Here is a 23,646-nt window from a genome sequence, read left to right on the forward strand (position 1 = left end):
CAATCGTAAACGCGCTTAGTGCCGCCTGTCTGAAACATGGGGTCAACATGACTCTCGTTGAATTGATGATCGAATGTGAACGAAACTTGAGGATAGAAAGAAGTTGCGTGGCTCTTAGGAGGGACTTACTGATGTGTGACTTGGCCGCAATGTTCCCAGTTTGAATTTTGTTTAACAACCGGTGAGAACAGAGAACAGAGAGAGAGCGCAGGAACACCGTCTCATTCGCGCGACGACGCGGTGACCTGGGGGCCGCAAAGCATCCGTGTGTCAAAACCCGTGGACGACAAAAGCCAGAGGCCAAATATGCCGACGCGCGTCCATACCCGCCGCGCGATGATCGAATCAAATCATCACCGCGGACAAAAACGCAGGTTAGGGAGAGCGTTACGTAATTTAGGTGGCGCGCGCGCGCACGATTTTTTTTCTCTTTCGTTTTTCCGCACCACCCCCCCGCCCCCGTCGCTGTTTACAAACGGACTCAACGCTGGGGACTTTTCTATAAGCCCCCCCCACCCCGCCCTTGCGAGACCCTTCGCCAATAAAGTGACCTCGGCCAAGACCCAATGAATGAATAAATAAATAGGCCTGACGCACGCTCTCTGCTGGGAGAACAGATAGATGGGTTTTTTTGTTGTTGCTGTTGCAATTTGTAAAGACGGGGAGGGGGGAGGAAATCACAGAGACCAGCGGCGCGGAGCGGAGCTTTACGAACAGGGAAGGTCGCGTTTCCTGGAATCTGTCAGTGCCGTCGGCTCTTCGGAGAAAGTGAGCGAGCGATTCTCACACTCGGCGTAGATTACCGCAGCGCAGGATAAACGGTTGTGCTTGTCGACGTACACGGCATATGTGAAACTTGTTATTCCCATTGCGAGTGTCCTCAGCGCACTTATTTGACAAACATGAGCGAGGGCGAGCGGTATCTCAACCGGTCCTACCACGGCCCCCCACCCCTCCCTGCGGGTGCACTTTCACTCGCCCGCAATGACCAGCGCGGTGAAGTATAGTCAAATACTCCCTGCTCCCCGTCCCCGTGACCGACACGGTGTGGGCAGGCCTTCGTAGCCCAGCAGTGCCGCTGCACAGGTACTTAGACCGCTGTGTCCGGATCTTCGCCATTTCACCTCCCCACGCCGTATTACTGTAATGCGCATCATGACAGGTCCACGAAATCCCACGAATGGGCGTCTTCTTCAGCGCGTCGGAAGGAAGTGGAGAAGCGGGAGAAAAACCCATGGTCGCCTACGGCAGCAGTGACGCTCACGACCGCCACCCCCTGCCCACAGCCTTGCAGGCCGCATACTTGTTAAGACGCGGCGAGACTTCTCGGTACCATTGTTGGTACCTTGTGATCAAACCCATCACAACAATGATGGAAAGCAATAAGTAAGCAGGCTAGCGTAACGCCTCTTTCCCATACTCGTCTCTACGCATCAATAATGTTTGAAGTCTATTTTCGCTTTAAAGCTTTCGTGACTGCAGGGATTCATCTTCTTGGTTCTTTCGGTAAAGTCACGTAGAAGGGAAATAATAAAAGGGAAAAAAAATATTTTATTATTTTACAATGTTTTATTATTATTTTATCATTTCCCTTCTACGTGACTTTACAGAAAGAACCAAGAAGAGGTCTATTTTCGCGACAACATTGTTTTTTTTGGTGGGGCTAGATCGCGTAAATATAAATGTGTCGTTACCCGCCACCACCCGGAACAGCCAATTAGTAAGGTTTGTCACGTAAATAAAATGTGCCAACTGGTTACTACTTCAGCACACCGGTTGTGTGTTAGGAGAGTAAACCCACAACGTTTGCGATTTGAGTCCTGTGACGTTTCGCTGGCGATTTGCCAGAATCAACTTTCACACGCATCCCATTGGCCGCACGGGATTCGATATCCGCATCAGACTTGCACCGATCGACGCTTGGCCGAGCTTCGCCAACGCTTCAACGATTTGTCCCCCACGTTATGTCCAACAAGCAGGAGGTGTGGGGGTGGTGGGGGAGAAGGCCGTCATTGATCCAGCAGCACACGTGTTTCATCGCACAGCCCACGCGAGGTGGAGGTGCAGTGGCGAGAGAGAGAGAGCAGAGAGGGGAGAGAGGTCGCGGAGGGAGGGAGAGAAGTTTGATAATGAAAAACAACAAGGGCACAGAACACCAATACGTCAATTCCAATAACCCTGTCACGCTGGAGCTGATTAAAATCCTACTGCATGTGCCTTGTCCGTTCAGCTGTCCCTAATGATAATATTAAGATTCATTATCTCTGGCGCATGGGAAGAGTTGTGTGGGTGTAGTTACACACAGAGGCGGACAGACAGAGAGAGAGGTGGTGGTGGGGGGGGGGTGGAGACGGGGGACAGCTGCTACTTTGATATCGCGAGGTTGGTTTTATATGTGCTCGTTGGCACGCGATGACCTACTGCTGCGAGTGACGTCGCAAGAGTCCGTGACTGTTGACTTTCCCGTTAATTTATCGTTGTTGCCGTCATCATCATAATCGCCATCCTTGTACGTTTTATCTTTCGTCATTGTAACTGGAAAAGCGTCATCAAGGTTTTCATCACTGACAAAAGTGCTGTGAGTCGGGCCGCCTTTGTCTGCCCCGAGTGCTGACGTCTTACACGCCGCACCAGTTGCTCATTTGAGGCCGAGTCGACCTAGTGGAGGTCCATGACCGGTTCAGATATTCGTCACCGATATTGGCTTTGAGATGGAATCGCAACTCGGAACGCCATGTTCGTAGCGCAGTGCGCTGACCACTGCACTACCGCTCCCCCACTCTCTCTACAAAAGACAAAGATCCCCCATATAGCCTTAACAGACTTATGGGGCAAGTGCTGTTAGCAAGCATCTCTGAAGGCCGGCATGGCACACGAAGAGGTGGGTGGCCAGCTCCAACCCCAGACCGCCTTTGTCTCCCGAGGTGACGATGTTTTTACACATCGCACTAGCTACTCAATTGAAGCTGAGTCGACCTAAGGGGAGGCCCAGGAACGGTTCGGATAATCGTCACTGATTTTGGCCGTGGGCGGGAATCGAACACGCACACGCGCGCATGTGTGTGCGTGTGATGTTCAATGTCACCCTTTGCAGTGACCATAATTGCTGCAAAGGCCGAGACGCGTGGTGCCCAACGCACAAGACAAAATATTAATTCAAATAGAAAATAAATATTAGCACGTGCGCGATCCCTCGTACGAGATTGAATTTGTCTCGTGCGTCAGCGTGACTCCCATCCTCAGAGAGGGCTCATTACATTTAAGACAGGGAGGGGGGGAGGGAGGGGAGGGATAGCCTCAGGGGCCACGGGGCTCGTCATGGGTAGCTGAGGTCCGTTGTTTAGGCCTCAAGAGAGCATGGTGGTGGCGATTGTGGGTCTGAATGCCCGTGTGTGTGTCTGTGTCTTTGTTTGTTGTTATATCCACGAGTCTCTTAAAGTCTAGTATAGGGGGGGGGGGTCTTTGTTCTGTATCAACCGGTACCGGGCCTACCCAAGGTCAACATGTGTGTGTGTGTGTTCGATTCCCGCTCACGGCCAACACCAGTGACGATTATCTGAACCAGTCTCGGGCCTCCCCTAGGTTGACTCGGCCTCAAATGAGTAACTGGTGCAGTGTGTAAACATCGCCACTAGGAGATATAAAGGCGGCTAGGCGTGGTGCTGGCTACCAACCCCCTCGTGCTCCATTAACAGCACTTGCCCCAACAGTCTGTGAAGGCTACACGGGGGGTCTTTGTCTGTGTGTCTTCGTGTGTTGATGTCTCCAAGAGGCGCTTAAGGCTACATCATTGCACGAACACAACACGTGTGTGTGTGTGTGTCTCGGCCTGCGTCTGCATCGTTGCGTGCGCGTCTGCGTACCCCCCCCCCGCTCGCCCCCCCCCGTCTTGTGTCGAAACGACCGCGAGTTGCCACCATCGTGACCGAACAGCGTCATCCACCACGCGTCGGCTCGATTCAAAGTGATACTCAGTGGGGAGGTGGTGGGAGGGGGGGGAGGTGGTGGGGGGGAGGTGGTGGGGCGAGGTGGTGGGGGGGAGGCGGTGGTGCGAGGTGGTGGGGCGAGGTGGTGGGGGGAGGTGGTGGGGGGAGATGGTGGGGGGGAGATGGTGGGGGGGAGGTGGTGGGGGAGAGGTGGGGGGGAGGTGGTGGGGGGAGGTGGTGGGGGGAGGTGGTGGGGGGGGAGGTGGTGGGGGGAGGTGGTGGTGGGGCGAGGTGGTAGGGCGAGGTGGTGGTGTGGGGGAGGTGGTGGGGGGGGTGGTGGTGGGGGGGTGGTGGTGGGGGGAGAGACAGAACCCCACTGGCAGTGGACAGGGTGAAGATGGTTTGCAGGGTGAACCGTGGCAGAGGTGGCGTGAGCACGAACGGACGGGGGGGGGATCAGGGGAGGGTATCAGCGAGAGGAGAGGGGTGGGGGAAGGGAGCGAGGTAGCAGGGATGTAGGGGAGGTGTCTATATTGCTGCTCACAGAATAACTTTTGGTCATGAGCAGGAGGATGACGGGGAGGGGGGGTGACGACTGGGTGTGATGTGCTGAGGTTTATGAAAGCGGTTCAAACAAGGTGATATTGTTTTGGACACAGTATTCAGAGCACGCTACAGCGGAATCCTAAACCACCACCCAACAACCACCACAGTAACCACCACCACCACCACACCCAATGTAACCCCCCCCCCTGCCCAACTCCCCCAACGCCTTGTCACTCAAAGACTAAAAAAATGGTAAAGCAGAAATCCTCAACCACTATCGCCACCAGCCAGCACGACCAACACAACTGCAACCAACATCACCACCACGAAAAACACCACCAACACACAACCACCACAACCAACAACAACAACAATGCCCTCCCCTTCACCTTCTTGACAAAAAATCCTCACCCACCACCAACCCTCCCCCCTTCCCCACCGCATAACAACACAGCCCTCTCCACCCATCTCTGCTCAGCTGCCAACCCATTTACAAGAATCCCCCGCTCGCATCTAAGCGGTCCGTGTGTACCGCGCAATCTTCTGCCAACAAACCCCCCCCTCCCCTCTGCACAAAGGGGCCGCCCGCCAGCAATCATCTGAATTCATCTCATTATCTCAATAAGAACAACGGCGGTTGGCGACATGTGGCGCAGACGTCAAAGCCAAGGGCAGCTGTGCAAACGAACGTGAACCCAGCCCGTCGATGACCACCGCTGACCCGTGATCAAATCGCCCGGCAATGCGTGGCACCCCCGCTGCCCCCCCCTCCGCCTATATCGCCAAATCTCAAAAGCAGGTTGCATCCTGGATAACGCTTGGATGTGCGACCCACAATGTGTTGTTATTTGTCTGCTACGGGGCTACGTTGTGGAGGATAGCTGATGAAAAGCCAGTGTTGTACTGCACTTCTATGCTCGAGGTCTATGACCGCCCCCCCACTCCTTCACCAAATTCTCACTGAAGTTTGGTCATATGACCCCCATGACCCGTGCCGAACGGGAAGACTCCCGTTCAGCAGTGGATTGACCGAGGGCTGCACATGTAACACTCCACACGTGATCTGGATCCGTTCGCCCCCTCCCCGCACCACCCGCAGTAATAACGCGTGCAGGTGCGTCCAATGGCATCGTAGCTATCGAGTGTGCAGACAGGGGATGGGAATTTTATTCCTTGCAACCAAGGGCCCAATGCCAATCACGCCGTGCGACTTGGGCGCGTTCCTGTCCATAGCCTCGAGCCGAAATGTGGAATATGGCGAGCGAGCGAGCGAGGCAAGTTTGTAGAGACGTGCGTTTTTACAAGTTTATGTTGCTTAACGAGGTGAGAACTCAAGAGAGGGATATGCAGTCGTCTCACTTGCAAGAGTGCACGTGAAGGAGTGAGTGAATGTGGAACTGAGTGAACGAGATGGTGGAGAGAGTGAGTGAGTAAATGGGTGAGAGAGTTGGTGAGTGGGTACACGATTGAGTGAGTTTGAATTAGAAGTTTAATTTGCTTCAACGGGTGACCAAGACAGTCTCATTTTCAAGAGCGTGAGTGACTGGGCGAGTGAGTGTTGGGTGACCGAGTGAGCGAGCTGGTGGGCGAGTGGGTACACAATTGAGTGAGATGATGAGCGAGTGGGTTTAAGTTTCAAGGTTATTCGTTAAACGAGGTGGGAGCTCAGGAGGCCAGGATGACGCTCATTCCTAAGGGTGACCCGGGTCCCCAAAATAATGAAAGCAACAACAAAAAATTGAGGACCATCACGAAGAAAAAATAAATCAGAAAAACAACAGCTGTCACACGAGTTTCATAGCTGATCGGATTCCTCCAGCCTAAATAAAGATTCTGATTCTAAAATACTGCATTGCACGAACTTACACTTCCTACAACCCGAGTCGGCAGATTATTATATTTTCTCGACTGATCGCAGTGCAGCACACTTACTAAATTAAGTTACATAAAACATTAAACAGGCACAGGTCTGTTTGTGCACTGCACGCTGCAGGACGCAGCATGCAAATTGTCACACGTATACCAATTTATATATCGGTGTGAGAATTGCACCTTGTGCCCCAGGCGCCAAACTGTCTGTTAGCTCTGTCTTCGAGTATGTGTGTGTCAGTACAATTGCACGCGTGCACAAGCGCGCGCGCGCGCGTGCGTGCGTGCGTGTCTGTACGTTTGATAAAATCTTTCGGGGAACTTAACCCCATGATATGTCACTTTCGTTTCTCATCTGTACATTTTTGGAGAGAAAAAAAAACCCACCCCCCCCTCATTCGACGCCTTCGGGTTGCGGCAACAGCAACCCCTTTGCATGTAACCAAGCGACGCATAACCGGGTCCCCCACTCGGAACGCGCCCAATATCTCGCCAGATTTTTTTTCAAAGCGAAGCAGGTTTTGAGCCTGGCGAACACACCACGCACATTCAGGGGGACCAGAGTTACAGCCTCTTGAGTGCCTTACGTGGTGGGCTGCAGAAGGCAATTAAATGAAAATCCAATGTTGTCCTGCACTTCTATGGTTCCGCATCTACGCTCCCCGCCCTTCGCCGACGCGTACACGGAGCAACGCAAATAATCCCCGCGCGCCTCGCATGGCACGCAGGGGATCTCTCTCTCATCCAGCAGCGGATTGACAAAACAGCTGTACATGTTGCACGTGTGGTGGGGTGGGTGCCCCATGCAAATCATAATTCTCAGCTGTTCCTGCAGCCCAGAATCTGGAATGTGCCAGCTCTGCTCGTCTGCCAGCGCCGCGTTGCCCAGGCGGAGCCGGCCGGGCTCGGCTCTCCTCGCCAAAGGAACTGGCGCCGGAGTTTGCCGGACGCTCCGGGAACTTTGCCGGCGCTGACCGGAGCCGGGCTGACGGCGGGCGGGCGGGCGTCAAGATTCCTGTCTCTGCTGGTTCTCGCAAATTGAGTTCAATGTGCCGTGCATGTGTAAACAATATATTGAAAGGAGTTTGTGTGTGTGTGTGTTCGTGTGTGAGGGTTTTCTCAGCTGGAATAATCCGAGGAGAGTGATAATAAAATGTCATTTGATGGGGGCGGGTGAAGTCATTGGAGATCAGGTCGAGACTCAACTCGTTACCACTTGAGAAGTTGGTGTAATCATGGGTGCATGGAAATCGGATAAGAACCCAGGTCCTCAGCCGTGCCAGCTCTCCGACACAGACGTTAAGAACCAACTGATACTCCAGGCTATCTTTGCGTTTGTGTGTAAGCTTGTCTAATGATGACAAACGTTATGATTAAAGTGCTTCCATTGACGATGATCATTTTGATTCTCCTGCTGCTGATGATGATGTTGCCACTGATTATGAAAACAGCTGTTCTTTTGCTACGACGACTGCTAATGCTGCTGTAGCTGATGATTTTTTTACTCTTGCAAATAACAATCATCAAATTGACCTTGACGACCAGTGGCGAACATATCAACTTAATTCCTGCATCGAAAAAATAAAAAAAATTGCCGCCGCACTAACGCAATACCGCGCTGCTATTGGCTAACAAAACCATTAGCTCCTCTCGCTACAAGGGGTCAAGTCAGGCTGATGGCTATCATCATCATCAGCAGCAGCAGCAGGAGCAAATAGGACTCAACAGCTCCGACACTCGACTTGAGCTCATGCGGCAGGTGGAATTTCTCCGGAATGAACACTTGGTCACAGAAAAAAAAAGTCCCCCGTCTCAGGCAGACATTCCGCGACCCTGACGAATCACTTCTCGATTTTGTTTTGGGCCCTGCAGCGTGCCGCACTAACCTCGAAATATGTCTTTTTTTTGCAGAAGTTCAATAATTTCTGGAATGTCTGGTGCGTGCCTGTCTTCTTTGAGATGATGGAGGGGGTGATAGTTTCCGGGCGAAAGGAAAGCTGGGGTTGCTGGTGGTGATGGGTTTTTTGGGTTGTGTGTTAATATGCAAATTCACCGCACACCCATAAACAAAGATCCCCTGTACAGCGTTAATAGACTTTTCGGGAAAGTGCTGTTAGCAAGCACCTGTGACGGTCGCCATGGCACACGAGGGGGGTGGGGTGGCCAGCACCATGCCCGGCCGCCTTTATCTTCCCAGTGGCGATGTTTACACGCCACACCAGGTACTCATTTGAGGCTGAGTCGACTTAGGGGACGCCCAGAACCGCTTCAGAATCGTCACTGGTGTTGGCCGTGAGCAGGAATCTCTACTGTACTGACACGCGCGCACACACGCTCTTGACACGCATAAAAACGGAGAAACATTACAGACGCAAATACACACGCACGCATATATATGGATGCATGTGCACTCACTGAGACAGACAAACACGCGCGCACTTCAGAAACTCAGAGACGTGCACAAAGACAAAGGTCTCCCTTATAGCCTGAACAGACTTTTGGGGCAAGAACTGCCAGTGAGCAACAATAAGCAGGGGGACACGGCATACGAGGGGGTGGCGTGCCCATCACCACCACGCCTGGTCACCGCCGTGCTCAAGTTTCCACACCGCACCAAGTCCTGAGCTCGGGCTGAGTCAACCTAGGGCAGGGGTCGGCAACCTACGGCTCCGGAGCCGCATGCGGCTCTTTACGGGCTGCTTCTTGACAATATGTACGTATGTACAGTATGTACTCAGATGCATTGCGGCTCTTTAAATACTGAATTTTGTACCGAATTGGAAAGAAATGGCTCTTCTTGTTATTTTGGTTGCCGACCCCAGACCTAGGGGATATGCCCAAGGCTGGTTCAGCAAATAACTCGTCGCCGATGTTGGCCGTAGCAGGAAAATCAAACTCGGATCCGCCAGTTTCACGTGGCGGTGCGCCAACCCCTGCGCCAAACGGTTCCGCGCACGCCGACATGGGCACAGGACGTGACTGCCGGGGCAGATACTAACACACCGAATTGATCTTAAGGGAGTTTCAGTGAGCACTTACAGTACATTACACACGGGCAGAGGCAACCCACTGACTCGCACACAGAGTCCAGAACGCGGTTGCACAGACGGCTGTGTTTGCTGTCATTGAATTGGGGTTTGCTCTGGCAGTTTGTGCAGAGAGATACAGACACTGACGCACACACACACACCCGTGCGTGCATATTACATACAAAAGACAAATACACCCTGCAGAGCCTTGGATAGATTGTTGGGGGCACGTGCTGTTAACAAGCACCTATGAAGGCCGGAATGGCACACTAATACCACGTCCGCCCGCCTTTGTCTCCCCAGTGATGATGTCCCACACACCGCTCCAGGTACACAAACAGACTGATGCACACACTGACACACATAGAGACAGATGTGCACACGTGCACGCACGCACACGTATATACACGCTTGCACACAGGTACACACAAACATACATAAAATATTGTAGTCTATATAGACTGTTAGGCCAATTGCTGTTAGCGAGCACCTATTAAAGGCTGGTATGGCACACGAGGGGGTGGTGGAGTCAGAACCATGCCCGTCTGATGTTTACACACAAACACGCACACAAAAACACACATTCAAATACCAAATAAGCACACGCACATACAAACGCTTGCCTAGATCAAAGCGGCAATAAAACTCAAACAGCTGGGATATCTCTTTGCGGTCGGTGCTGGTAGCACGCAGCCAATGCGATAAACGAGTAACGAGTTCACATCCAGGTCAGGGCCGCCTCTCCCGCCTGCAGCAGAGCGAGCGGGAACTTTGACGGCGGCTGTCCAAGACAAGACCGGTCACCCCCAGCGATGAAATCAGCTCGTGCTTAGTAATCGGGCGTATCGATGCGTCGCATGATCGCGAGAAATGGTGATGGCTTTGGGGTGGAGGGGAGGGGCATTTATCCTCCAACGGATTGACCATGGCTGCTGCTAACGATTAAAGGGTTGTTGATGATGGGTGGACGATAACGATGGATGATGGGTGGATGACAATGATTGCATGATGAGTGGATCGTGCCGCCGCTGCCGATAATGATCACGATCATGATGCGCTAACGATGCAGCAGCAGTAGCTGCTGCCGATGATGACGCTGATGCCCATTGCTCCCGATTGCGATGCTCGTGATGGCGATGACATCACCCCGCAAGCGAAAAAACGCTAACGCGTCTTGCGTGCACGCGGTGGGAAGAACATACGCAGACGCGGACATGGCGAGACGGCCCGAGGTGGTGGTGGTGCTGGTGGTTGTAGGAGAAATAGTAGAAACGAGAAATGATGGTGGGAAAGTGACGGAAAGACAGGGAGAAAGGCACAGAGTGGTGGGGGGGGGCAGCCGTGGGTGGTCATAAGAGTTGTGTGGGGAAGTGGAGGGAGTTGCGAGGACGGTGGTGGGATGGGGATACTGTGGGGTGCGGGGCTGAGGGAGGAAGGGTAGTGAGGTGGTGGGGGGGCATGGGAACTCTTGGCCGGGTGAGGCCAGAGAGGGCGGCTGGGTGTGGTTGCTCACGGAGGACAGGAACAGACGAGGCCGGTGGGGCCACTGGGTGGGGTACCGGTCAGGGGAAGGGAAAACACCGCGCGGCTCGCTCTCGTGTTCGTGGGAACTCCCTTGGAGCGCGAGTCACCACTTTCCCCACCCGCCCCAACCACAGATTTCCAGAAGTCGGGTTGCGAATGGGAACTTTTAAACAACAACAAAAAACGGTCTTGCATACCGTACAACTACGCAGTGCGTGTCAAACCCATTTGGGGGCGCCACGGTGGCTAGGAGATGTTAACTACCTCGCCTGGTATGCAGGAGGTCGTGGGTTCGGTCCCGATCCTGACGCCTGCTGCTGTATATTTGGAGTTTGCGTGTCTCTCTCTCATCATCATCACGGTGGCTAGGAGATGTTAACTACCTCGCCTGGTCTACAGGAGGTCGTGGGTTCGGTCCCGATCCTGACGCCTGCTGCTGTATATTTGGAGTTTGCGTGTCTCTCTCTCGCCGTGGTCGCGTAGATTTTTCTCCAGATCCTCCGGGTTTTCCTTCCACGTTTAGAATCAACATCATCACACGTTTAGAGTATTTGGCTGCTAGCCTAAATGTTTCCAACCGGTGAAGATGCTCCATTAGGGGGGTCCACGTTTCGCAAGCGTAGAGAAGGGAGGGAATGACTGTGGCCGAGAAGACCTGAAGCTTCGTGCGGAGCGACAGACCAGGTAGCTTCCACACAGCGTTACGCAACCGATGAAAAGATATTGCCGCTCGACTGATTCGGAATGAGACCTCTGCTGTTAAATTGGAGCCGGTCATAAGCACACTGCCCAGGTATGGGAAACTCTCCACTCTGCCCCATCACCGATTGGGAGTTGTGGGGGTGGAGTGTCCGATGGTACAAAATACCCAGGCAGGTGCTTCGTTTTGGTGGGGCTGATGGTAAGGCCCCACCTCTTAGTGGCACGCTCCAGTCTCAGCAGCAGCGTCTCCAACTCCTCCTCTGAATGAGCAGCTATTACCAAATCATCGACATACATAACGGGGTTGACCAATAGGGAGCCATCCCTTGATCGCACCCGGGCGTCGATCAGCCTCCCATTATATCTGTACCAAATGGAAATTCCCCCGGTACAGCTATTGAAGGCTTCATGAACTACGCGGTCAAAATAGATGTTAAATAATGTGGGAGCCAGAGGACATCCCTGCCGCACCCCATGGTGTACAGGGAAAGGCTCTGACTCCTGGCCACGTAGTTTTACCCGGGCCCGCTCACCATCATGAAGGTCCTTAATGATCGTGAGCAGAGGGTCAGGGACTCCGAAAGCACGAAGAACAACCCAGAGCCCAGGCCTACTGATGGTATCATAGGCCTTGACCAGGTAAATAAAGCAGAGATGTAGGTCTTGTTGGAATTCCCTACACCTCTGCTGTAGCAGACGGACAGAAAATATGGCATCTGTGCAGGACCGCCCTTTCCTGAAACCGCATTGGGGCTCCGCAAGCCTCTCCTCAGCGTGCCTGGCAAGGCGATGTTGAATAATCCTTGCCAGGACCTTTTCCGGCACACTGAGGAGTGAGATGCCCCTGTAGTTGTTACAGTCTGTGCGGTCCCCCTTCTTAAAGAGGGGGACTACCAGGGCATCCTTCCAATCCTGCGGAACCCGTCCAGTGGTCCAGACTGTTGTTACGATGTCATATAGGACAGTCTGTGCACAAACGCCACCCTCCCTCACTGCCTCACACACACACACAGCTTCACACACACACACAGCCTCACACACACACACCGCCTCACACACACACACACAGCCACAAACACGCACAGCCTCACACAAACACGCACCCTGACAACACCCAGGACGTGTACGGGCACGTATGTACAGAGCCAATTACCCCCCCATAATTGCTTAATTGCACAAGGCGACGTTGAGCACCGCCAAAGGAATGAGTGAGGAGGAGCGCACGCGTGCTCCATTCACGCGTCGCGAGCGAGGGGCATGGGAACCAGCTGGGGGGAGGGGGGGCATGGGAACGAGCGGTGGCGCAGCGGTTAGCACGCCGTGACATTAACCCGTCAACCCCTTATCACGTGCCCTACGTTATCACAGACCAATTCAGACCGTGTTGGTCACCCCTTGACCCTTAGAAATCTCAACGTTCATCCTGCCAAGTCCCATCACAAGGGAGAAACGCAAACAGAAAATCACCACTAATAGTCACCACTATTACACTCATCGCTAGTATTGATTGATCTAGCGATTGGTTGCGTACGTAAGTGACCGAGTGAGCAAATGGTCGAGTCAGTGAGCGAGGTGCTGACTAAGTTAGTATGCGGGCGCCTTACTGAGTGGCTGGTTCAGCTAAGTGAAGTGATTGGGTTGGCTGAGCGAGGTGATCAACGGGAGTGGGGGTGGGAGCGAGCGAGCGAATGACGTGACGTGACGTGGATATAGACCCCGCCACCAGGTCACATACGGGGCAGGCTAAATCTTGCCACGTGCTACCGTGCCAATTGCTCTGCACGAGCGCGCCTGTTAACGCCGCAGCCACGCACGTGTTTCCGAGTGGGGTGGGTGGTGTGAACAGCAACCACGCCCGGCTGCCTTTGTCTCCCGAGTGCTGTTGTTTACGAACCGCAACCGCTGGTCGTTCATTTATGAGATGACCTAGGGGCAGGAGGGGGTGGATGGGTAAAATTTACCGCTGTTACCCATGAGCGCGGATCAAACCCATGTTGCAAAACAACAAAGTGGCGGAAAAGTCATCGCAGGGCTTGTGCCACGTGCCAGGCTTGGTGCACGTTGAGGTCACGTGGGGTGGCCAATGCTTACCGGCAGGCGATCGCCGAGTATTTGTTTCAGTTTGAGTCGACGTAGGGGAGAGTCACAATTCAAGTTCAATATTTATAGGCTGAGGGTCAACTCCACATTTTTCTCCCTTGTCACGCTTCTTACGGCTGCAGATAATGCTACTCCTGCAACAGATGCTCATTTAAGGCCGAGCTGACCTAGGGGAGGCCCAGCCCAGGGTTTTGGAAGCCGGCTTCCCATTGGCGAGGTGGGTGGCCCTTGGAATTGAACCGAGTTGGATTTAGGGAAGGAAGCCATGGGAACTTCTGCGTTTGCTAAACCACGAAAAACATCACACTGCGCGAAAAACAATACACGTGTCGGGACGCTCACACGGCGCCAGCCGTCACCTACGAAATGATGCAAACAAGACGAGCTAAACGCCGTGCTAATCCCTCACGTGGGCCACGTGTACAACAAAAAAACACCCCAGTGGAGCCTTTCAACGAATTGTTGGCGCAAGTGCTGTTCGCGAGCCACCTATTAATGCCAGCACGAGACACAAAGGGAGTGGGGGGGGTGTCAACACCATGCCCGACCGCCTTTGTCTTACCGTCTGCTGATGCGTACACGCCGCGCCGGGTACTCGTTTAAGGCGGAATCCACCTCGGGTAAGGGCCCAGGACCCGTTCAGATGTTTCTTCCGATTTCCTTTTGTTTCAATCGCTCTGCTTTATTTGACGTGTTTTGATTTTGGCAGTGTCGGTGACCCAGGCCACGCTTGCAAACGACACTTGCACCGGTATATCGAGTACTCAACCCGGCTAAACAAAATCGACGTCAAACATTAATGATCGGAGGCTTAATGATTGGAGGCTTAATGATCGTGAATCCAACTTTGGCAGGTGATGTTATCAGCTCGTCCAGAGAACTTTGTTTTCATTTTTATTTTTGCACAAAGCGTAGCGTCGGGCATGCGATTACAGCTCATAATGAGGGGGCTCGCGTCATTTGTAAAGCATTCCACCGCCACGTGAATTGCGCTTCTCACGTGGATACAAACACGCGACTACGGCAGATGCTCGTCAAAGCTGTCACGGGAGGCGGCTACGAAAGGTCATTCGCAAAGAACGTGTGCGTAATGTTTTCGAGAACTGTATTTAGATGAAAAATGTTACACACTTTGCGTTTTTTTTTTATTGCACCCGCAGCGTCATGGCGATATGGTGACCCAAGCTCCAAATCGGTGTGCTGAATAAAAGTGGGTGGCTTGCTTTCGATTTGTTAAATGTCCTTTATGCAAGCCACCAACTTTTTCTTCAACACATCAAATGTGGTAATAGGTTTTTACCCTTTCAACTGGTACAAAAACTGACACCTTTATACAAGGCATCAGGTTTGCAATAACCACAACACAAGTAGTCAAAATGCAAACAAAAAGAAACAACTCTGATAATGATACGCACTGTCCTTGAAGTTGATTGGTCCCCACCCGAGACAGCTTTTCTTAGAGCCTAGTCTCCATTGGTGTTGGACCAGATGATGCCAAAAAATGTGATACATTCTGGGGTCAAAATAATAGATTTTCGACTTTGAGTGCAAATAAAAGTGCGTGCATTGAAAAACTATTTTTTTTCCAAAAATTGTTTTTATTGTGCAAGCAGCGTCATGATGACACGTGACCAAAGTTCAAATGCGGCGCTCCCGCAGTGACCAGTGCATAACCCCGTGCGCGACAACGTAAGGAGGGCATCACGGAGCGACAGTTTTTTCCAGATTTCTCACGCGATGCAGTTGGTTTTTTTGCTTTGATTCGTCTTGGCTTCATCACTGTACTTGATTTTATTTGTATTTGCTTTAATCATTGTGCATGACCCAGGTCACTCTTGAAAAGGGGACTCGTACCGGTCCGTTGAGTTCTCACATCTGGCTAAACTAAAAGCAACTTCAAACTTGAACTGCTTCCAAGAGTAATTTTCTGCATGGCATTTGCAACTGTTCCAGCTGCAGTACATTCAGTACGATCCGTCGGTATGTGTCATTTAATTATATAAGTATCTATTTGTATGACGCTCATCGTATGTTTACCGTATAAGTTATATCGGTGCCATTAACGTGTTTGCTACACGTGCTACACGTGACGGCCTGCCCACACTTGCAAACGAGACATTCCGTCTCCAAGGATTTCTTCGAAATTGAAATAGAACAGCAAAAAAACATTCACGTGATCCACTTTTAGCCACACAACAGAGGGCCGCTGCACTTTATTTTTTCCTAGAATGCCCTGATGCCGAAAGAAAGTTTGTCACGGAGCAGTCAAACCGGTGTGTGTAGTTCTCAGAGCTAGAAGTTGTGCCAGACGAAGTTAAAAAATACACACACAGATAACACTGGTCACACTTTTTCTGGCATAAGGTATTCAAAATCTGGCATCGGTTTTTGTCTATCACATCAGGTTTTTGAGATATCAAATATTGCATTTTCAATAAAAACTGCAGAAGAAAAATATTAAATAAATGTGGATATCTACATAACATGATATTATAAACACACTATCCTAAAAATACAGCACCGTATTTTAACACTAAAGCAGTCACTGACTCGCAACAACTTGCAATCATAAGTGACAGAGTTAATTTCGGGTAAAATCAATGAAAATGGGGTATGCCGATAGCATAAAAATGCGATGTGATAGAGCAAATCTGAGATCAGATTTGGAATCGGCACCCTGAAATTAGTCTAAAACAGCTGCAAAAGTCCAAGCCAGAAAAAAATGTATTTTTTTTGTTGACCAGTGTAATTGAACGTGAAGTTGTTGCTGTTGCTGCAGCCATTGGTGACCGAGTTGAGACTATCAACTTGATACGCTTTAGAAACCGGTCTATCTGTGGGCGGCTGAACCTTGGATTCAAACCCAGGAGTTCAGCCGTGTTGGCTCACCCAGAAAGACCTTAAGAGAGAAGAATCATTCTCAAATAATCTTCCATATATTTGACCCAGCCGTCAATCTTTGGCAAGCTCCCACGTCATTCGTTTGTGTTTTTTGTTATTGTTTCTTGTTGTAACTTTCTGATTCGGTGCACGTATCGCGAGAGTGATCATCGATTCAGATGGACACATCCATGCGTCGTTACAAGACTCAGACTTGAAAACTTCAGCTTGTAATGCTCATTGAGCTAAGCAGCCAAGGACGATCACAGCCCAAGACCTTTGGCAGTCACCGAACATCGCAGAGTGGGAATGTGCAAACTAAGTGATCGATTACCATTAGTTAGTGAACAGAAGTTTGCAAAATTGGTGAAAGTTAGGCATCTTTCGGTAAGTCTCACAACAGAAAAATGTATTCAAATTATCCCCATTTTTTTACGTCTGCCACAATATTTTTGGTTGATCTCGATAAATGTATTGGATAAACACTTGAAAATGAATCGGCGCCACTGATGCAAACCAGGCAGAGAGAGAGAGAAAAATACTCAACACAAGAAGTCAAGCTTTGACATCCGTCATTGCAATCTTTTTGGTCATCTTAACCTCATTACTGCCTCCTCTTTCCCAAATCCATATTTCTAATGCCACGTCTTGCTGTGTACCTGTCATAACGAAATACATCACTGCTCTGTCCACAGTTTTAAGTTTACTATGTTTCTTGCGAGCATTCGACACAAAAACGGTTTGGGCAAATGGCTAAGTCGGATTTAAAAATAATATGACATGCACAATTTTTGATATTTATGAAAAGGTTCACCGAGTCTGAGGATTCGTACTCAGGAGGGTCGTGCTACGTTCCGACATTTGGCCAAGTCTGGAGAAGCGTAAGGAAGCACTGCGTGCGTACGAGAGGAACACACAAAGCTCGCTCACTGAGAGGTTCGCCGTCCCACTTGCTCTACTGCAATGTTTTGGTCGCCACGAAGACCCGTGGGTTTTTGGGAGTTTAAAAAATCTCTTCGTGATTCACCAACCCCCTTGCTTTAAAGGCGCTGGATTGGAGGTGAGCGCAACGACATCATTTTATGGAACTCAAGTCCACGAAAAAACGTGTTTCCAAGTCAGTCGGGTTTTTTTCCATTGTTCAAGTAAATGCAATTACGAGGAAGTGAATGCAGTGTAAATATTTCATGTGAATAAGCCGAGTAATTTCCCGAGCCGCCGAAGGGAAACCCACCAGTGGGGATGTCGTGACATTTTCAATAAAAAAAATACAACTTGGCGCGGATCCGAACTTTTCCCCTCCAGTCCCATCACTTTCTAGAGACAGTCGTCTCAAAACCTCACGGAGCTTGGAGCATCCCACGCCAAGATGAGTTCGCTCATTCTGCACTGCCGCCCCCCACACACACAACCCCTACCCCCAAGTGCCCCCCCCACCCCGCCAGCCGCCGGTGCTGTCGACTTCCTTGCCCTCTGGTTCAAGTTCAGACTCGGTACCTTGATTTGTTTTCCTCTGCTAATGACTGACTGGCTGCCTGTTTGTATCAAAGTAAAGATCAGAGGTCGCAAACGAGTTTTGATTCCTTAGCCGTACCCGGCCGCACCAGGGTCGCAAACGGGTACCCGTACGGTTTAGCCGGGTATCGGGTAGGGTACGGGTATCGGGTACCCGGTTGCGACCTCTGGTAAAGATGCCCACTGTTTCTGTCTAGCATGTTGAGATGCGTCAACAACACTGCTTTAACGTGGACATATATACGGTATATATAAAGAGGGCAACGTTTTAGGCAGTGGCCCTTCTTCAGAGCACTCTGTAGGCATCTCAGAGCGCTTTAACACACAATAACAATTGCACGAATGCCAAACACTCGGCAATATGTTAGATAATCGACATGCATTCTTGGTTCTTTCGGCAAAGTCACGTAGAAGGGAAATAATAAAATAATAAAACAATACAAAATTATCACGACGTTTCGACTGCAACACAATCAATCATCATCATCAGGTGTGAAATCAATCCACAGCAAGGAAATTTGAATTTTGTTTCATATTTGTACCCTTTTATTATTTCCCTTCTACGTGACTTTACCGAAAGAACCAAGAATATGAATCCCTGCAGTCACGAAAGCTTTAAATCGAAATGTAATCGACATGTAGTTTAAAGTTTATGAACAAAGCACCGTAGTGCCTTAAGGCAATATACAATTTAAACGTGATAAAAGTTCGTACTCCGTAATAATTAAGACCAATGGCAAAGAATTAAGGATAAACCGGTGAAGGCAGATGCCCCAGCTTGCCAAGGGAGAGCACAACTGAGCAAACAGTTAACGGGGTCATCACCTGCGGTTGTTTTTCCCACAGAGACCATTACTTAACTTGTTTGTCCCAGTCTGTTTACTGCCAGCCACAACTTTGCATTCGGGTCAAAGTGTGCGTGTGTGCGTGTGGGATTAATTTAACATTTTATTATTTACACGTTGGCATCTAAACGATTGTATAATCGATTGTAAAATTGTCGAAAACAAGTGTTGCCTGCTTTCCAACATTCCTCCAATTTTGCTTAAAAACGAAACACATTGTGCCGCCTGTGTTTTGCCCATGTTTGCCCATGACGTGTCAACTTTGCGATCTTTTTCCAGGATTTTTCTGTTGCGTGTAGTCACTTTGAGATGTTTCTTGTTCATGTTTTGTTGCGCTTGCACCCGAGTCAAGAGCCGCATGGCTCACAGGGTCATATACCTAATACATGAAAACTGAAACTTGATTTGACTGGCTCTGTCGCTGGGTGGCGGATGGCGTGCAGCTCCCGTTGACACGACACTTACAACGGTGTCACCCACAACAAAACCGCAAGCATGGATCGTAATTTTAAACAAATCAATTTAGGAGGTGGCTGAGTGGCTTAGGGGGTCAGAGGTGATCTAACTTATTACGAATCGTAATTATTGGTCGTGAAAGCCCACGTAGGAAATCAATTCATCTAAGCGTCACGCAAACGAGATGCTAAAGGCACATTTATGGATAATAAATAGAACGCGGCTGCAACCATTAACATGTAACAAATTAGATAAAAAAATAACCACGTATATTTAATTTGTGTACATCACAGTGAATAGAAAGTCAAGACTACAGGACTGTACTTTATTTAACCAAGTGACACAACTCAAGAGCCCAGGATGAGTCTCATTTGCAAGAGGCATGTGGGTGCAGGGTCGTCACGTGAACCAATCACACTCAACGACATGAACTCCACCAACCTGCCCTGACCAGAGCGGTGAAGTATGATCAAACACCCCCCCCCCGCCCCACCTCCACACTATTAACAGTGCATGGGAGACGTAAGATGGGGAGTACATGTGTAGTCGGTTCGAATTAGGTACACACACACGCAGCTTGGAGGCAACACTATTTATTAAACGGTAAGTAACATAACACGGTACATAAGGTGGTGACCACCTTCCTCAACTCACTAACACTCTGGAACACGACACAGACTGGACCAGGCAGGCAACGGCCTGCCTGGCCCAGGACGACGACTCGGGACTTGACGACCGATGATGTCTTCACTTCGGAGTACAGTACAACAGCCTCGCTCCGCGTTCACACCACGCTTATATCTGCTTTGGCGTGGCCGGCTCCGCCCCGGCGTGGCTGGCTCTCTCCAGGCCACGCCTCCCTTCCCAGGACACGCCTCACTTCCCCCACCTCTGGGAAGGTCCGGATCCCTCCACCACGTGACCCCCCAGGCACCCCCCTTGGGGCCCCCAGCCTTCGTACAGGCCGACACAGTAGTGACCGTTCTATGTCACTACACATGTGCACTAAATATGATTCATAGATCCACGTGCAAATGCCTCGTGGCAGCAGCGATAGCACCAATAATAGCCGATGCTGCAGCAGCAGCAACAGCTGTGCAAGTATGCGGCAGTGTAAATCATACTTAACAACAACAAGAACAGGTTGAGAAGTGCAACACGCAGCAGTCTTGTCTATGTTTTTGTGCATTTAATCATCATTCTGCAAGGGTGGCACGACGCTGGATAGAAGCGAATCTTGGGGGTAGAAAATTATCGCCAAAGACTCACAACCACACACGATTAATAACATCGATTGATGCTGCTCGTGGTGCGTGCGTGCATCGAGTGAAGAGATTAAAAAAAGAACATCGATAATTATGGAATTAAATCACGTGTCCCCCTCCCCTGCCTTGATGGTCGGGAGGGTCACTTGGAACGCCTCTGGCAGGACAGGCAAACAACAAAATATTTGCCACACGCTATTTTGTTTTTGCAATTCAATCACGCGTGTCCGTGCATTGGCTTGCTGTGTGGCAAAACTCCCAAAGCCATGGAAAGAGAGCTGCGAGGGTGATGATGATGATAGCGGTGGTGGCGTCGGTTCATCTCGTGGGAGAGGTATCCGTGTTATGGGGGGCACATCACGAGAGGGCATGGAGCGAGGGAGCCCAGTGGCTGGCTTATTTATACACCTCGATGTCAAACACACGGCCTGTTCCAGAGCTCACGTGCGGAAAGTGATACGTGGCACGGACGGTCTGACAGTGGCCGATCCGGCGACTGCAATGGTTCGCGATTCGATTAATGCTTCTGTGGGCATTGGTGCAGCGGCTTAGTCCGTTAATTAATCGTTAAAGAACCGACTTTTTGTTCGCAGTTCCTGCAAAATGCTTAGCAAGCTCCCTATTGTAATAGAAATGCAGAGTTATACAGGGTGACATAATCTACTGTTGCGGTTATATACCGTACACGTACCACAAATGCAATCGTCAATTTTAATCGATTCATCGATCATCCGTGAGTAAAAAGTCGTTACGTGGATGACGTTACAAAAAACCGAATAGTGCTCTCATAATTATCAATCGCATGCATTGTGAATGCAACAATCGATTACCCGAATGATTAATCACAAGGCGAGGAACCCATGCTATACCACGATGATTTGTGCATGCATGCCACCACATGCATGCACAATGATATGCACCGCATGCAATATGCAATGCATACGATTGTGCACGATTGCACTCGTAAATATCATCATCCGATTACTTGATTAATTCTTGCATCTTCAAATGAACGCTCCTCAATAACGACCCTAAGCAAACTCTGCCACGCCTACGACGGGGTGGGGGGTGGTGGGTGTTGTTCAGTTGTGCAATTTCTACAAGGACAAAAACAACCTAAACATCTAAAAATAATGACTGCTCAAGCGCGAGTCAGCGTTAATGATCGCGACTAATTAGGAGCGACGGTGCTCGTGTGGCGGGCTGCTCCTCCTTCCCCTCCAGTGCAGCGTGCCACGTTGCCCAGCGTCAGTGTGCGTGTGTGAGTCTGCATGTGTGAGTCTGTCAGTGTGAGTCTGCAAGTGTGAGTCTGCAAGTGTGAGTCTGCAAGTGTGAGTCTGCATGTGTGAGTCTGCAAGTGTGAGTCTGCATGTGTGAGTCTGCATGTGTGAGTCTGCATGTGTGAGTCTGCAAGTGTGAGTCTGCATGTGTGAGTCTGCAAGTGTGAGTCTGCAAGTGTGAGTCTGCATGTGTGAGTCTGCAAGTGTGAGTCTGCATGTGTGAGTCTGCAAGTGTGAGTCTGCAAGTGTGAGTCTGCAAGTGTGAGTCTGTCAGTGTGAGTCTGCAAGTGTGAGTCTGCATGTGTGAGTCTGCAAGTGTGAGTCTGCAAGTGTGAGTCTGCATGTGTGAGTCTGCAAGTGTGAGTCTGCAAGTGTGAGTCTGCATGTGTGAGTCTGCAAGTGTGAGTCTGCATGTGTGAGTCTGCAAGTGTGAGTCTGCAAGTGTGAGTCTGCATGTGTAAGTCTGCAAGTGTGAGTCTGCAAGTGTGAGTCTGCATGTGTGAGTCTGCAAGTGTGAGTCTGCATGTGTGAGTCTGTCAGTGTGAGTCTGCAAGTGTGAGTCTGCATGTGTGAGTCTGCAAGTGAGTCTGCATGTGTGAGTCTGTCAGTGTGAGTCTGTTAGTGTGAGTCTGCAAGTGTGAGTCTGTCAGTGTGAGTCTGCATGTGTGAGTCTGCAAGTGTGAGTCTGTCAGTGTGAGTCTGTCAGTGTGAGTCTGCAAGTGTGAGTCTGCATGTGTGCGTCTGTCAGTGTGAGTCTGCAAGTGTGAGTCTGCAAGTGTGAATCTGCATGTGTGAGTCTGCAAGTGTGAGTCTGCATGTGTGAGTCTGCAAGTGTGAGTCTGTATGTGTGAGTCTGTCAGTGTGAGTCTGCAAGTGTGAGTCTGTCAGTGTGAGTCTGTCAGTGTGAGTCTGCAAGTGTGAGTCTGTCAGTGTGAGTCTGCGTGTGTGAGTCTGCGTGTGTGAGTCTGTCAGTGTGAGTCTGCAAGTGTAAGTCTGTCAGTGTGAGTCTGCTAGTGTGAGTCTGCAAGTGTGAGTCTGTCAGTGTGAGTCTGCATGTGTGAGTCTGTATGTGTGAGTCTGCAAGTGTGAGTCTGCATGTGTGAGTCTGCATGTGTGAGTCTGCAAGTGTGAGTCTGCATGTGTGAGTCTGCATGTGTGAGTCTGCAAGTGTGAGTTTGTATGTTTGAGTCTGCAAGTGTGAGTCTGCAAGTGTGAGTCTGCAAGTGTGAATCTGCATGTGTGAGTCTGCATGTGTGAGTCTGCATGTGTGAGTCTGCAAGTGTGAGTCTGCATGTGTGAGTCTGCAAGTGTGAGTCTGTCAGTGTGAGTCTGCATGTGTGAGTCTGTCAGTGTGAGTCTGCATGTGTAAGTCTGCAAGTGTGAGTCTGCAAGTGTGAGTCTGCAAGTGTGAATCTGCATGTGTGAGTCTGCATGTGTGAGTCTGCATGTGTGAGTCTGCAAGTGTGAGTCTGCATGTGTGAGTCTGCAAGTGTGAGTCTGCATGTGTGAGTCTGCAAGTGTGAGTCTGCAAGTGTGAGTCTGTCAGTGTGAGTCTGCAAGTGTGAGTCTGTCAGTGTGAGTCTGTATGTGTGAGTCTGCATGTGAGTCTATCGGTGTGCGTCTGTCAGTGTGAGTCTGCATGTGTGAGTCTGTGTGTCTATAAGCGTGTGTGTGGTGTGTGAGATTGTGTGTGTGTGTGGTGGTGTGTG

At 50.4% G+C, this 23,646-nt stretch overlaps 1 protein-coding gene across 2 annotated transcripts in view; it reads right to left on the reverse strand.

The window, feature by feature from the left end:
• GNG7 (G protein subunit gamma 7) overlaps positions 1-23,646 on the reverse strand; it is a 261,780-nt gene that overhangs the window by 85,790 nt on the left and 152,344 nt on the right. The gene's annotated exons all lie outside the window — the stretch shown is intronic.

This window comes from Lampetra fluviatilis, chromosome 24 (assembly GCF_964198595.1).
Source record: "Lampetra fluviatilis chromosome 24, kcLamFluv1.1, whole genome shotgun sequence".
Taxonomy (NCBI): Eukaryota; Metazoa; Chordata; class Hyperoartia; order Petromyzontiformes; family Petromyzontidae; genus Lampetra; species Lampetra fluviatilis.